The 12,500-nt window shown below is 62.2% G+C and overlaps 1 non-coding gene across 1 annotated transcript; it reads right to left on the bottom strand.

The window, feature by feature from the left end:
* Nucleotides 1-886: 886 nt before the first annotated feature.
* LOC142793141 (small subunit ribosomal RNA) lies at nt 887-2,702 on the bottom strand. The gene has a single exon (XR_012891466.1). It is a non-coding gene; the product is annotated as a small subunit ribosomal RNA (ribosomal RNA).
* Between the last annotated feature and the right edge of the window lie 9,798 nt (nt 2,703-12,500).

Genomic DNA, 12,500 nt, shown 5'->3' with positions numbered 1-12,500 from the left:
CTAATCGCGACGAGCGCGACGTGGCCGTGCCGCCTTTCCCTCGGCAGCAAGCAAAACGCCTGGCAACGTCGACGCTCCCCTAACCGCGATCTCGCACCGTGTTTCGTGTGGCGAATTCAAAAGCCGGCCGGCGCTGCTGCAACCATTACGGTCGGTACGCATACGCCGCGGAGGGCGGGACGGTCATCGGAGCGTGCGGTTCCTCCATCGAGTACTGCGCACCTCGGCCGTCGCATCGCCGTGCCATGACCGGCCGCGCGTCAACGCGAACCGGTGCCAGCGAGATCCCTCGCCTGCAAGAACCGACCGGCAGCCTCCGTCACCCGAGGACGCGGAGGCGCTTGCCGCGGACGGCGGGACGGTATGCACTGGTGCACAGCGGACCCGTCACATCGCCAGTTCCTTGACCGACCGCCGACGCTTGTGCCGTTCCTCTCGTACTTGGCAGTCGCCGCGCGATTGTCGGGTCTCGTTCTTGCACGCTCGAACGGTCGGGAGGGCACTCGGCTGGCGTTTCGGGAACGCGCAGCCTCGCCTTCTACCGACGTAACCACGACTCGCCGTTCGCGCTCCGCCGCTCCTGTTTACAGTACTAGGCGGTCCCGCAGCGGTCGGGTCGCGCATTTCGAGCGCTTCGAGCCACGGTGCAGTGGCGGGTCGAAAGCCGACCTATGAGTGCGTTGCGCCGTTTGTACCCGCGTCCGCCACCTGGCCGACCGTCCAAGGTCGCGGTGTTGGCGTCCGCTGGGCGCAACAATTTGTCACGGGGTGCCGCTCCACATTCAGGCAGCCCCGTGGGGAAAAGCCGACCCCGCGTCCAAACGGGGTCAGCGGCAGAAAGTGTCGGGCGCAGACGCAGCTGAGGCGCTCACCCTTCACAATCCGTTAATGATCCTTCCGCAGGTTCACCTACGGAAACCTTGTTACGACTTTTACTTCCTCTAAATGATCAAGTTTGGTCATCTTTCCAACAGACCGGCGCAACCGAAAGGCCGCGCCGGACATCGGTCCGAAGACCTCACTAAATCATTCAATCGGTAGTAGCGACGGGCGGTGTGTACAAAGGGCAGGGACGTAATCAACGCGAGCTTATGACTCGCGCTTACTGGGAATTCCTCGTTCAAGGGGAACAATTGCAAGCCCCTATCCCAATCACGAAAGAAGTTCCACGGGTTACCCAGTCTTTTCAGACAGGGATAAAGACACGCTGCTTCCTTCAGTGTAGCGCGCGTGCGGCCCCGGACATCTAAGGGCATCACAGACCTGTTATTGCTCTGTTTCGTGCGGCTAGGAGCCGCTTGTCCCTCTAAGAAGGTTGTAAGGTGCTGGGAACCCCGCACCTATTTAATAGGCTAGAGTCTCGTTCGTTATCGGAATTAACCAGACAAATCGCTCCACCAACTAAGAACGGCCATGCACCACCATCCACCGAATCAAGAAAGAGCTCTCAATCTGTCAATCCTCCCAGTGTCCGGGCCGGGTAAGTTTTCCCGTGTTGAGTCAAATTAAGCCGCAGGCTCCACTCCTGGTGGTGCCCTTCCGTCAATTCCTTTAAGTTTCAGCTTTGCAACCATACTTCCCCCGGAACCCAAATACTTTGGTTTCCCGGAAGCTGCCCGCCGAGTCATTTGAGTAACTCAGGCGGATCGCTGGTTGGCATCGTTTATGGTCAGAACTAGGGCGGTATCTGATCGCCTTCGAACCTCTGACTTTCGTTCTTGATCAATGAAAACATTCTTGGCAAATGCTTTCGCAGTAGTTCGTCTTGCGACGGTCCAAGAATTTCACCTCTAGCGCCGCAATACGAATGCCCCCGTCCGTCCCTCTTAATCATTACCTCGTATTCCAAAAACCAACAGAACAGAAACGAGGTCTTGTTCTATTATTCCATGCAAGTTTATTCAGGCGACTCGCCTGCGTTGAGCACTCTAATTTTTTCAAAGTAAAAGCACCGGCCATCTCGAGGCACACAATGAAGTGCACCAAGAAAGAACCGGCATGATGTTCAGTCCGAGCCGTCGCATCGGGTAGATGCACTACTCGTCTGGAACTGAGATCCAACTACGAGCTTTTTAACCGCAGCAGCTTTAGTATACGCTATTGGAGCTGGAATTACCGCGGCTGCTGGCACCAGACTTGCCCTCCAATTGATCCTCGTTAAAGGATTTAGAGTGTACTCATTTCAATTACGGGGCCTCAAAAGAGTCCCGTATTGTTATTTTTCGTCACTACCTCCCCGTGCCGGGAGTGGGTAATTTGCGCGCCTGCTGCCTTCCTTGGATGTGGTAGCCGTTTCTCAGGCTCCCTCTCCGGAATCGAACCCTGATTCTCCGTTACCCGTAACAACCATGGTAAGCAAGTAACCTACCATCGAAAGTTGATAAGGCAGACACTTGAAAGAAAACGTCGCCGGCTCGTGGCCATGCGATCAGCACAAAGTTATCCAGAGTCACCACACAATACGGGCCGAAACCCGATCGATCTTGGTCTAATAAAAGCACCCGTTACCCAAAGGGCTCCAGGCTCACTGCATGTATTAGCTCTAGAATTGCCACAGTTATCCAAGTAGGAAGAAACGATCTAAGGAACCATAACTGATTTAATGAGCCATTCGCGGTTTCGCCTTATTTCGGCATGTACTTAGACATGCATGGCTTAATCTTTGAGACAAGCATATGATTACTGGCAGGATCAACCAGGTAATCGTTCGACTGCGCGTCCGTCCTCGCCTTCGGCGGGCCGGACGCAGTCTGTGTGCGGCGGAGGCCACCTTCAGGCGCCCCAACACGCTTATTTTGCACTCCGAGATGACGGCGTTCGAGCTCGCTACGGCACAACCTTCCCGAAAGACGAGTGGGAGCCGTGCGGCAAGAAGCACGTTCATGCTCGCTCTTTTTCGTTGCATCGACTCGGTCGCGCCGTGCGGGTTGCCCAAGCCCGCTGCACTGTCGGTGGACCGGCCGGAACTAGCAACGGAGCCGAGACTGCAAAGCCGCCAGACGACGGGTCACGCCCGCGTCTTCGGCGCTTTCGCATCTGAATCGCCCGAGGACGACACGGAACACACCTCGATATCGTGGTAAAACGGCACCGTCCGACAACCAGCCCCTAACGCATCAAGCGGATGAGGCTGCAGACGACTGCCGTGGATTCCCCTGGAGCAGACCCGAGGACACGCTTGACGAGGCCGAAGCCCGCCGCATATCAGACACCCGGTCGCTTTCGCGTACGCCGCTCACGAGAACCCCCACATAATAGCAGCGATAAGTACCCAGACCTCCTTGGGCACTAATACGAGCGTACTCGAGAAAATTTCACCGCGGGTGTGCCCCGAAACGTGTGGCACGTTGAGCGTGCCACAAGTCTACGTCGCTCTCAAACCCGCCGAGGTCGTAGAATTTGCGACCCTACTCACGAAATTCCCACCGAGGATACGGCCGCAAACGTACCGCACCTTGGGTAGGCCACGAGTTTGTGCAACACTACGCTGACGGCACAGCACCGAGGTCGTGCGCGCACGCACGGGAAAATTCCGCCGCGGTTTCTGCCGAAAACGTGAGGCACCACGACTCTCCGCAAGTTCGCGTCGACTGCGAAAGACCGAAGTCGTGAACGACGTGTCCGCTACTCGCCGCCGACACGCTGGACACCAAACGTACAACGACTCGACGGCGTCGTAGAGGCCCACGACGCGGTTTTCCTTAACGACGTCTCGGCGTGGCACCGACAGGTTAGAACGGCCGACCAACGTTCCCTGTCCGCCGTTCGGCTCAGTCGAAGGGCTCGGCGACTTCGGCAACGCTGCGAAGCCGCACGGTGACGCACGCCATGTCCCCATTTTTTTTTTTTTTCTTTCTGCGTCTGCCGGGGTGCCCCTATAATAGCAGCGATAAGCACCCAGACCGCCGTGGGTCGCTCGCCCCGGCTGACGTGGTTTTTCGTACTCCTGCGGCGGTCGCCGTCAAGCACGTCCAAATACGCTACTTTCGTGGGCGCATTCACGCTCTTTCGCTTCGCCGGAGTGCCAGCACTCACTCTGCCAAAAACGGCGAACATCCGAGCGGCGGTTCCCACTTTTGCGTCGGCGTCGCAAACCCCGCCCCGGCAGACGAGGTTTGCCGTACTCGTGCGACGGTGGCCGGCGGGCACGTCGAAAGACGCCGATATCGTGCGCGAATTGGCGCACCTTGGCTTCACCGGAGTGCCGCCACTGACTCCTCCAAAAACGGCGAAGATCCGAGCGGCGCTTCCCACTTTCGCATCGGCGTCCCGAACTCCGCCCCGGCTGACGCGGTTTACCGTACTCGTGCGACGGTCGCCGGCGAGCACGTGGAAAGACGCCGATATCGTGCCCGAATCGGCTCCGTTCGGCTTCGCCGGAGTGCCAGCACTGGCTCGGCGAAAGACGACGAACATCCGAGCGACGGTTCTCACTATTGCGTACGCGTCGCAAACCCCGCCCCGGCAGACGCACTTTGCCGTACTCGTGCGACGGTCGCCGGCGAGCACGTAGAAAGACGCCGATATCGTGCCGGAATCGGCCCCGTTTGGCTTCGCCGGAGTGCCAGCACTCACTCGGCCACAAACGGCGAACATCCGAGCGGCGGTTCCCACTTAGCCGTCGGCGTCCCGAACTCCGCCCCGGCAGACGCGGTTGCCGAGCTCGTGCGACTAGCGACCGCGAAGCCGTCTCGCGACGCCGCTTTCGTGCGCGGCTCCCACTGCGACCTGGGTCACCCGAGGTCGACGAGCAAGAAAGAATGTCGAAAAAAAATTTTTTTTTTTTTTGCGTCTGCCGGGGTGCCCCTATAATAGCAGCGATAAGCACCCAGACCGCCATGGGTCGCTCGCCCCGGCTGACGTGGTTTTTCGTTTTCCTGCGGTGGTCGTCGTCAAGCACGTCCAAACACGCCACTTTCGTGGGCGCATTCGCGCTCTTTCGCTTCGCCGGAGTGCCAGCACTCACTCTGCCAAAAACGGCGAACATCCTAGTGGCGGTTCCCACTTTTGCGTCGGCGTCGCCAACCCCGCCCCGGCATACGCGGTTTGCCGTACTCGTGCGGCGGTGGCCGGCGGGCACGTCGAAAGACACCGATATCGTGCGCGAGTCGATGCTTCTTGGTCTCGCAGGAGGGCCGCCACTCACTCCTGCAAAAACGGCGAAGATCCGAGCGGCGCTTCCCACTTTTTCGTCGGCATCGCAAACCTCGCCCCGGCAGACGCGCTTTGCCGTACTCGTGCGACGGTCGCCGGCGAGCACGTCGAAATACGCCGATATCGTGCCCGAATCGGCCCCGTTTCGCTTCGCCGGAGTGCCAGCACTCACTCGGCCAAAAACGGCGAACATCCGAGCAGCGGTACCCACTTAGCCGTCGGCATCCCGAACTCCGCGCCGGCTGACGCGGTTGCCGAGCTCGTGCGACTAGCGACCGCGAACGCGTCTCGCGACGCCGCTTTCGTGCGCGGCTCCCATTGCGACCTGGGTTACCCGAGCTCGACCAGCAAAAAAGAAGGTCGAAAAAAAATTTTTTTTTTCTGCGTCTGCCGGGGTGCCCCTATAATAGCAGCGATAAGCACCCAGACCGCCGTGGGTCGCTCGCCCCGGCTGACGTGGTTTTTCGTACTCCTGCAGCGGTCGCCGTCAAGCACGTCCAAATACGCCACTTTCGTGGGCGCTTTCCGCTCTTTCGCGTCGCCGGTGTGCCAGCACTCACTCTGCCAAAAACGGCGAACATCCTAGTGGCGGTTCCCACTTTTGCGTCGGCGTCGCCAACCCCGCCCCGGCATACGCGGTTTGCCGTACTCGTGCGGCGGTGGCCGGCGGGCACGTCGAAAGACACCGATATCGTGCGCGAGTCGATGCTTCTTGGTCTCGCAGGAGGGCCGCCACTCACTCCTGCAAAAACGGCGAAGATCCGAGCGGCGCTTCCCACTTTTTCGTCGGCATCGCAAACCTCGCCCCGGCAGACGCGCTTTGCCGTACTCGTGCGACGGTCGCCGGCGAGCACGTCGAAATACGCCGATATCGTGCCCGAATCGGCCCCGTTTCGCTTCGCCGGAGTGCCAGCACTCACTCGGCCAAAAACGGCGAACATCCGAGCAGCGGTACCCACTTAGCCGTCGGCATCCCGAACTCCGCGCCGGCTGACGCGGTTGCCGAGCTCGTGCGACTAGCGACCGCGAACGCGTCTCGCGACGCCGCTTTCGTGCGCGGCTCCCATTGCGACCTGGGTTACCCGAGCTCGACCAGCAAAAAAGAAGGTCGAAAAAAAATTTTTTTTTTCTGCGTCTGCCGGGGTGCCCCTATAATAGCAGCGATAAGCACCCAGACCGCCGTGGGTCGCTCGCCCCGGCTGACGTGGTTTTTCGTACTCCTGCAGCGGTCGCCGTCAAGCACGTCCAAATACGCCACTTTCGTGGGCGCTTTCGCGCTCTTTCGCGTCGCCGGTGTGCCAGCACTCACTCTGCCAAAAACGGCCAACATCCGAGCGGCGGTTCCCACTTTTGCGTCGGCGTCGTAAACCCCGCCCCGGCAGACGCGGTTTGCCCTACTCGTTCGACGGTCGCCGGCGAGCGCGTCGAAAGACGCCGATATCGTGCGCTAATTGGCGCTCCTTGGCTTCTCCGGAGTGCCGCCACTCACTCCTCCAAAAACGGCGAAGATCCGAGCGGCGTTCTCCACTTTCGCATCGGCGTCCCGAACTCCGCCCGGGCTGACGCGGTTTACCGTACTCGTGCGACGGTCGCCGCCGGGCACGTCGAAAGACGCCGATATCGTGCCGTAATCGGCCCCGTTTGGCTTCGCCCGAGTGCCAGCACTCACTCGGCCAAAAACGGCGAACATCCGAGCAGCGTTTCCCACTTTCGCATCGGCGTCCCGAAGCCCGCCCCGGCAGACGCGGTTTGCCCTACTCGAGCGACGGTCGCCGGCGATCACGTCGAAAGGCGCCGAATTCGTGCACGAATCGATGCTTCTTGGTCTCGCAGGAGGGCCGCCACTCACTCCTGCAAAAACGGCGAAGATCCGAGTTGCGCTTCCCACTTTTTCGTCGGCGTCCCGAACTACGCCCCGGCTGACGCGGTTTACCGTACTCGTGCGACGGTCGCCGGCGGGCACTTCAAAATACGCCGATTTCGTGGGCGCATTCACGCTGTTTCGCTTCCCCGGAGTGCCAACACTCACTCTGCCGAAAGCGGCGATCATCCGAGCGGCGGTTCCCACTTTTGCGTCGGCTTCGCAAACGGCGCCCCGGCAGACGCGCTCGTGCGACGTACTCGTGCGACGGTCGCCGGCGAGCACGTCGAAAGACGCCGATATCGTGCTCGAATCGACCCCGTTTCGCTTCGCCGGAGTGCTGCCAGTCACGGCGCAGAAAACGGCGAACAAGTGTTTTTTTTTTTTTTTCCTAGAATTTGTGTTATAGAAGGCACATTTGATATCGGACGATAATTTTCAACTTTATCACGCGCACCGATTTTCGTGTAGAGGTTTGCAAGTTTATGGGAATTTCTCCACTTGGAATAATGCGATTTAGTAGTACTACGAGAACTTCATGGATGTACTCAAGGGTACGGGGCAAGTCAGTTACGTCAACACCTGCAGATTTTTTACACTTCAAACTGAAAATTGTTGGTTGTGAGTCCTCGTGTGATATTAAAGGCCGATTCGCTAACACATAGAACAAAGAAAGAAAGGAAGAAAAAACGCCCGCGCTCGCTCAAGAAACCTGGGTTCGCAACAAGTGGCAACAACAAGCAACCGAGCGAGTGCGCCAAAACCCGTGGCGGCCGAACAAACGCGAAGTCCCAACCGCGTCAGCCGGGGCGGCACGGGACAGGAAAAATCACTTCAGCCGGGGCGGCGGGGCACCGAATAAACCTCGTCACCTCGTCGCAGGATAAAAGAGGAAACAAAAAGTCTAAACAGCGTCTGCTGGAGCGAATGCGTAATAAAACAACAACAACAACAAAAAAAAACACCCGCGCTCAAGAAGTCTGCAATCCTCACAAAAGGCGACTGTGACCGAGCAGCGTCAGCCGGGGCCGTGCGGAAACGGAAAAACCGCGACTACCGGGGCGTCGAGGCACCGAAAAATCCACTTCAGCCGCGGCGAAAAAAAAAAACAAAAAGAAAGACGGAGGGGGGGGGGGGAACCACGTCTGCCGGGGCGAAGGAAAAAAAAAAACGCGTCTGCCGGGGCGAGCCCGGGTGCGGCACCACCGGGAAAACTGTGGCAAACAGACATGGCGATCGAGTGAGTGGGCCGCCAGCCAGGCTCAGCCAAAAAGTGCAAAGTCCGAACTGCGTCAGCCGGGGCGGCAAAAACCGCGTCAGCCGGGGCGGCGCAAAAAACCGCGTCTGCCGGGGCGGCACGAAACCGCGTCAGCCGGGGCGGGGCGAAAACTGCGTCAGCCGGGGCGAAAAGAAAAAAAAAAACGCGTCTGCCGGGGCAAGCCCGGGTGCGGCACCACCGGGAAAACTGTGGCAAACAGACATGGCGATCGAGTGAGTGGGCCGCCAGCCAGGCACAGCCGAAAAGTGCAAAGTCCGAACCGTGTCAGCCGGGGCGACGCAAAAACCGCGTCAGCCGGGGCGGCGCGAAAACCGCGTCAGCCGGGGCGGCACGAAACCGCGTCAGCCGGGGCGGCGCGAAAACTGCGTCAGCCGGGGCGGCGCGAAAACCTCGTCAGCCGGGGCGAGCGAAAAGGGGGGGGGGGGGGGGAACCACGTCTGCCGGGGCGAAAGAAAAAAAAAACGCGTCTGCCGGGGCGAGCCCGGGTGCGGCACCACCGGGAAGACTGTGGCAAACAGACATGGCGATCGAGTGAGTGGGCCGCCAGCCAGGCTCAGCCCAAAAAGTGCCAAGTCCGAACTGCGTCAGCCGGGGCGGCAAAAACCGCGTCAGCCGGGGCGGCGCGAAAACCGCGTCTGCCGGGGCGGCGCGAAAACTGCGTCAGCCGGGGCGAGCCCGGGTGCGGCACCACCGGGAAAACTGTGGCTAACAGACATGGCGATCGAGTGAGTGGGCCACCAGCCAGGCTCAGCCAAAAAGTGCCAAGTCCGAACTGCGTCAGCCGGGGCGGCAAAAACCGCGTCAGCCGGGGCGGCGCAAAAAAACCGCGTCTGCCGGGGCGGCACGAAACCGCGTCAGCCGGGGCGGCGCGAAAACTGCGTCAGCCGGGGCGAAAGAAAAAAAAAACGCGTCTGCCGGGGCGAGCCCGGGTGCGGCACCACCGGGAAAACTGTGGCAAACAGACATGGCGATCGAGTGAGTGGGCCGCCAGCCAGGCACAGCCGAAAAGTGCTAAGTCCGAACTGCGTCTGCCGGGGCGGCACGAAACCGCGTCAGCCGGGGCGGCGCGAAAACCGCGTCTGCCGGGGCGGCACGAAACCGCGTCAGCCGGGGCGGCGCGAAAACTGCGTCAGCCGGGGCGAGCCCGGGTGCGGCACCACCGGGAAAACTGTGGCAAACAGACATGGCGATCGAGTGAGTGGGCCGCCAGCCAGGCACAGCCGAAAAGTGCTAAGTCCGAACTGCGTCTGCCGGGGCGGCACGAAACCGCGTCAGCCGGGGCGGCGCGAAAACCGCGTCTGCCGGGGCGGCACGAAACCGCGTCAGCCGGGGCGGCGCGAAAACTGCGTCAGCCGGGGCGAGCCCGGGTGCGGCACCACCGGGAAAACTGTGGCAAACAGACATGGCGATCGAGTGAGTGGGCCGCCAGCCAGGCACAGCCGAAAAGTGCTAAGTCCGAACTGCGTCAGCCGGGGCGGCAAAAACCGCGTCAGCCGGGGCGGCGCAAAAAACCGCGTCTGCCGGGGCGGCACGAAACCGCGTCAGCCGGGGCGGCGCGAAAACTGCGTCAGCCGGGGCGAAAGAAAAAAAAAAACGCGTCTGCCGGGGCGAGCCCGGGTGCGGCACCACCGGGAAAACTGTGGCAAACAGACATGGCGATCGAGTGAGTGGGCCGCCAGCCAGGCACAGCCGAAAAGTGCTAAGTCCGAACTGCGTCTGCCGGGGCGGCACGAAACCGCGTCAGCCGGGGCGGCGCGAAAACCGCGTCTGCCGGGGCGGCACGAAACCGCGTCAGCCGGGGCGGCGCGAAAACTGCGTCAGCCGGGGCGAGCCCGGGTGCGGCACCACCGGGAAAACTGTGGCAAACAGACATGGCGATCGAGTGAGTGGGCCGCCAGCCAGGCACAGCCGAAAAGTGCTAAGTCCGAACTGCGTCTGCCGGGGCGGCACGAAACCGCGTCAGCCGGGGCGGCGCGAAAACCGCGTCTGCCGGGGCGGCACGAAACCGCGTCAGCCGGGGCGGCGCGAAAACTGCGTCAGCCGGGGCGAGCCCGGGTGCGGCACCACCGGGAAAACTGTGGCAAACAGACATGGCGATCGAGTGAGTGGGCCGCCAGCCAGGCACAGCCGAAAAGTGCAAAGTCCGAACCGTGTCAGCCGGGGCGACGCAAAAACCGCGTCAGCCGGGGCGGCGCGAAAACCGCGTCAGCCGGGGCGGCACGAAACCGCGTCAGCCGGGGCGGCGCGAAAACTGCGTCAGCCGGGGCGGCGCGAAAACCTCGTCAGCCGGGGCGAGCGAAAAGGGGGGGGGGGGAACCACGTCTGCCGGGGCGAAAGAAAAAAAAACGCGTCTGCCGGGGCGAGCCCGGGTGCGGCACCACCGGGAAGACTGTGGCAAACAGACATGGCGATCGAGTGAGTGGGCCGCCAGCCAGGCTCAGCCCAAAAAGTGCCAAGTCCGAACTGCGTCAGCCGGGGCGGCAAAAACCGCGTCAGCCGGGGCGGCGCGAAAACCGCGTCTGCCGGGGCGGCGCGAAAACTGCGTCAGCCGGGGCGAGCCCGGGTGCGGCACCACCGGGAAAACTGTGGCTAACAGACATGGCGATCAAGTGAGTGGGCCACCAGCCAGGCTCAGCCAAAAAGTGCCAAGTCCGAACTGCGTCAGCCGGGGCGGCAAAAACCGCGTCAGCCGGGGCGGCGCAAAAAAACCGCGTCTGCCGGGGCGGCACGAAACCGCGTCAGCCGGGGCGGCGCGAAAACTGCGTCAGCCGGGGCGAAAGAAAAAAAAAACGCGTCTGCCGGGGCGAGCCCGGGTGCGGCACCACCGGGAAAACTGTGGCAAACAGACATGGCGATCGAGTGAGTGGGCCGCCAGCCAGGCACAGCCGAAAAGTGCTAAGTCCGAACTGCGTCTGCCGGGGCGGCACGAAACCGCGTCAGCCGGGGCGGCGCGAAAACCGCGTCTGCCGGGGCGGCACGAAACCGCGTCAGCCGGGGCGGCGCGAAAACTGCGTCAGCCGGGGCGAGCCCGGGTGCGGCACCACCGGGAAAACTGTGGCAAACAGACATGGCGATCGAGTGAGTGGGCCGCCAGCCAGGCACAGCCGAAAAGTGCTAAGTCCGAACTGCGTCTGCCGGGGCGGCACGAAACCGCGTCAGCCGGGGCGGCGCGAAAACCGCGTCTGCCGGGGCGGCACGAAACCGCGTCAGCCGGGGCGGCGCGAAAACTGCGTCAGCCGGGGCGAGCCCGGGTGCGGCACCACCGGGAAAACTGTGGCAAACAGACATGGCGATCGAGTGAGTGGGCCGCCAGCCAGGCACAGCCGAAAAGTGCTAAGTCCGAACTGCGTCAGCCGGGGCGGCAAAAACCGCGTCAGCCGGGGCGGCGCAAAAAACCGCGTCTGCCGGGGCGGCACGAAACCGCGTCAGCCGGGGCGGCGCGAAAACTGCGTCAGCCGGGGCGAAAGAAAAAAAAAACGCGTCTGCCGGGGCGAGCCCGGGTGCGGCACCACCGGGAAAACTGTGGCAAACAGACATGGCGATCGAGTGAGTGGGCCGCCAGCCAGGCACAGCCGAAAAGTGCTAAGTCCGAACTGCGTCTGCCGGGGCGGCACGAAACCGCGTCAGCCGGGGCGGCGCGAAAACCGCGTCTGCCGGGGCGGCACGAAACCGCGTCAGCCGGGGCGGCGCGAAAACTGCGTCAGCCGGGGCGAGCCCGGGTGCGGCACCACCGGGAAAACTGTGGCAAACAGACATGGCGATTGAGTGAGTGGGCCGCCAGCCAGGCACAGCCGAAAAGTGCTAAGTCCGAACTGCGTCTGCCGGGGCGGCACGAAACCGCGTCAGCCGGGGCGGCGCGAAAACCGCGTCTGCCGGGGCGGCACGAAACCGCGTCAGCCGGGGCGGCGCGAAAACTGCGTCAGCCGGGGCGAGCCCGGGTGCGGCACCACCGGGAAAACTGTGGCAAACAGACATGGCGATCGAGTGAGTGGGCCGCCAGCCAGGCACAGCCGAAAAGTGCTAAGTCCGAACTGCGTCTGCCGGGGCGGCACGAAACCGCGTCAGCCGGGGCGGCGCGAAAACCGCGTCTGCCGGGGCGGCACGAAACCGCGTCAGCCGGGGCGGCGCGAAAATTGCGTCAGCCGGGGCGAGCCCGGGTGCGGCACCACCGGGAAAACTGTGGCAAACAGACATGGCGATCGAGTG

Source organism: Rhipicephalus microplus, unplaced genomic scaffold, assembly GCF_043290135.1.
Source record: "Rhipicephalus microplus isolate Deutch F79 unplaced genomic scaffold, USDA_Rmic scaffold_284, whole genome shotgun sequence".
Lineage (NCBI taxonomy): Eukaryota > Metazoa > Arthropoda > Arachnida > Ixodida > Ixodidae > Rhipicephalus > Rhipicephalus microplus.
The sequence above is the reverse complement of the archived record's forward strand: the minus strand, read 5'-3'. Positions and strand labels throughout refer to the sequence as shown.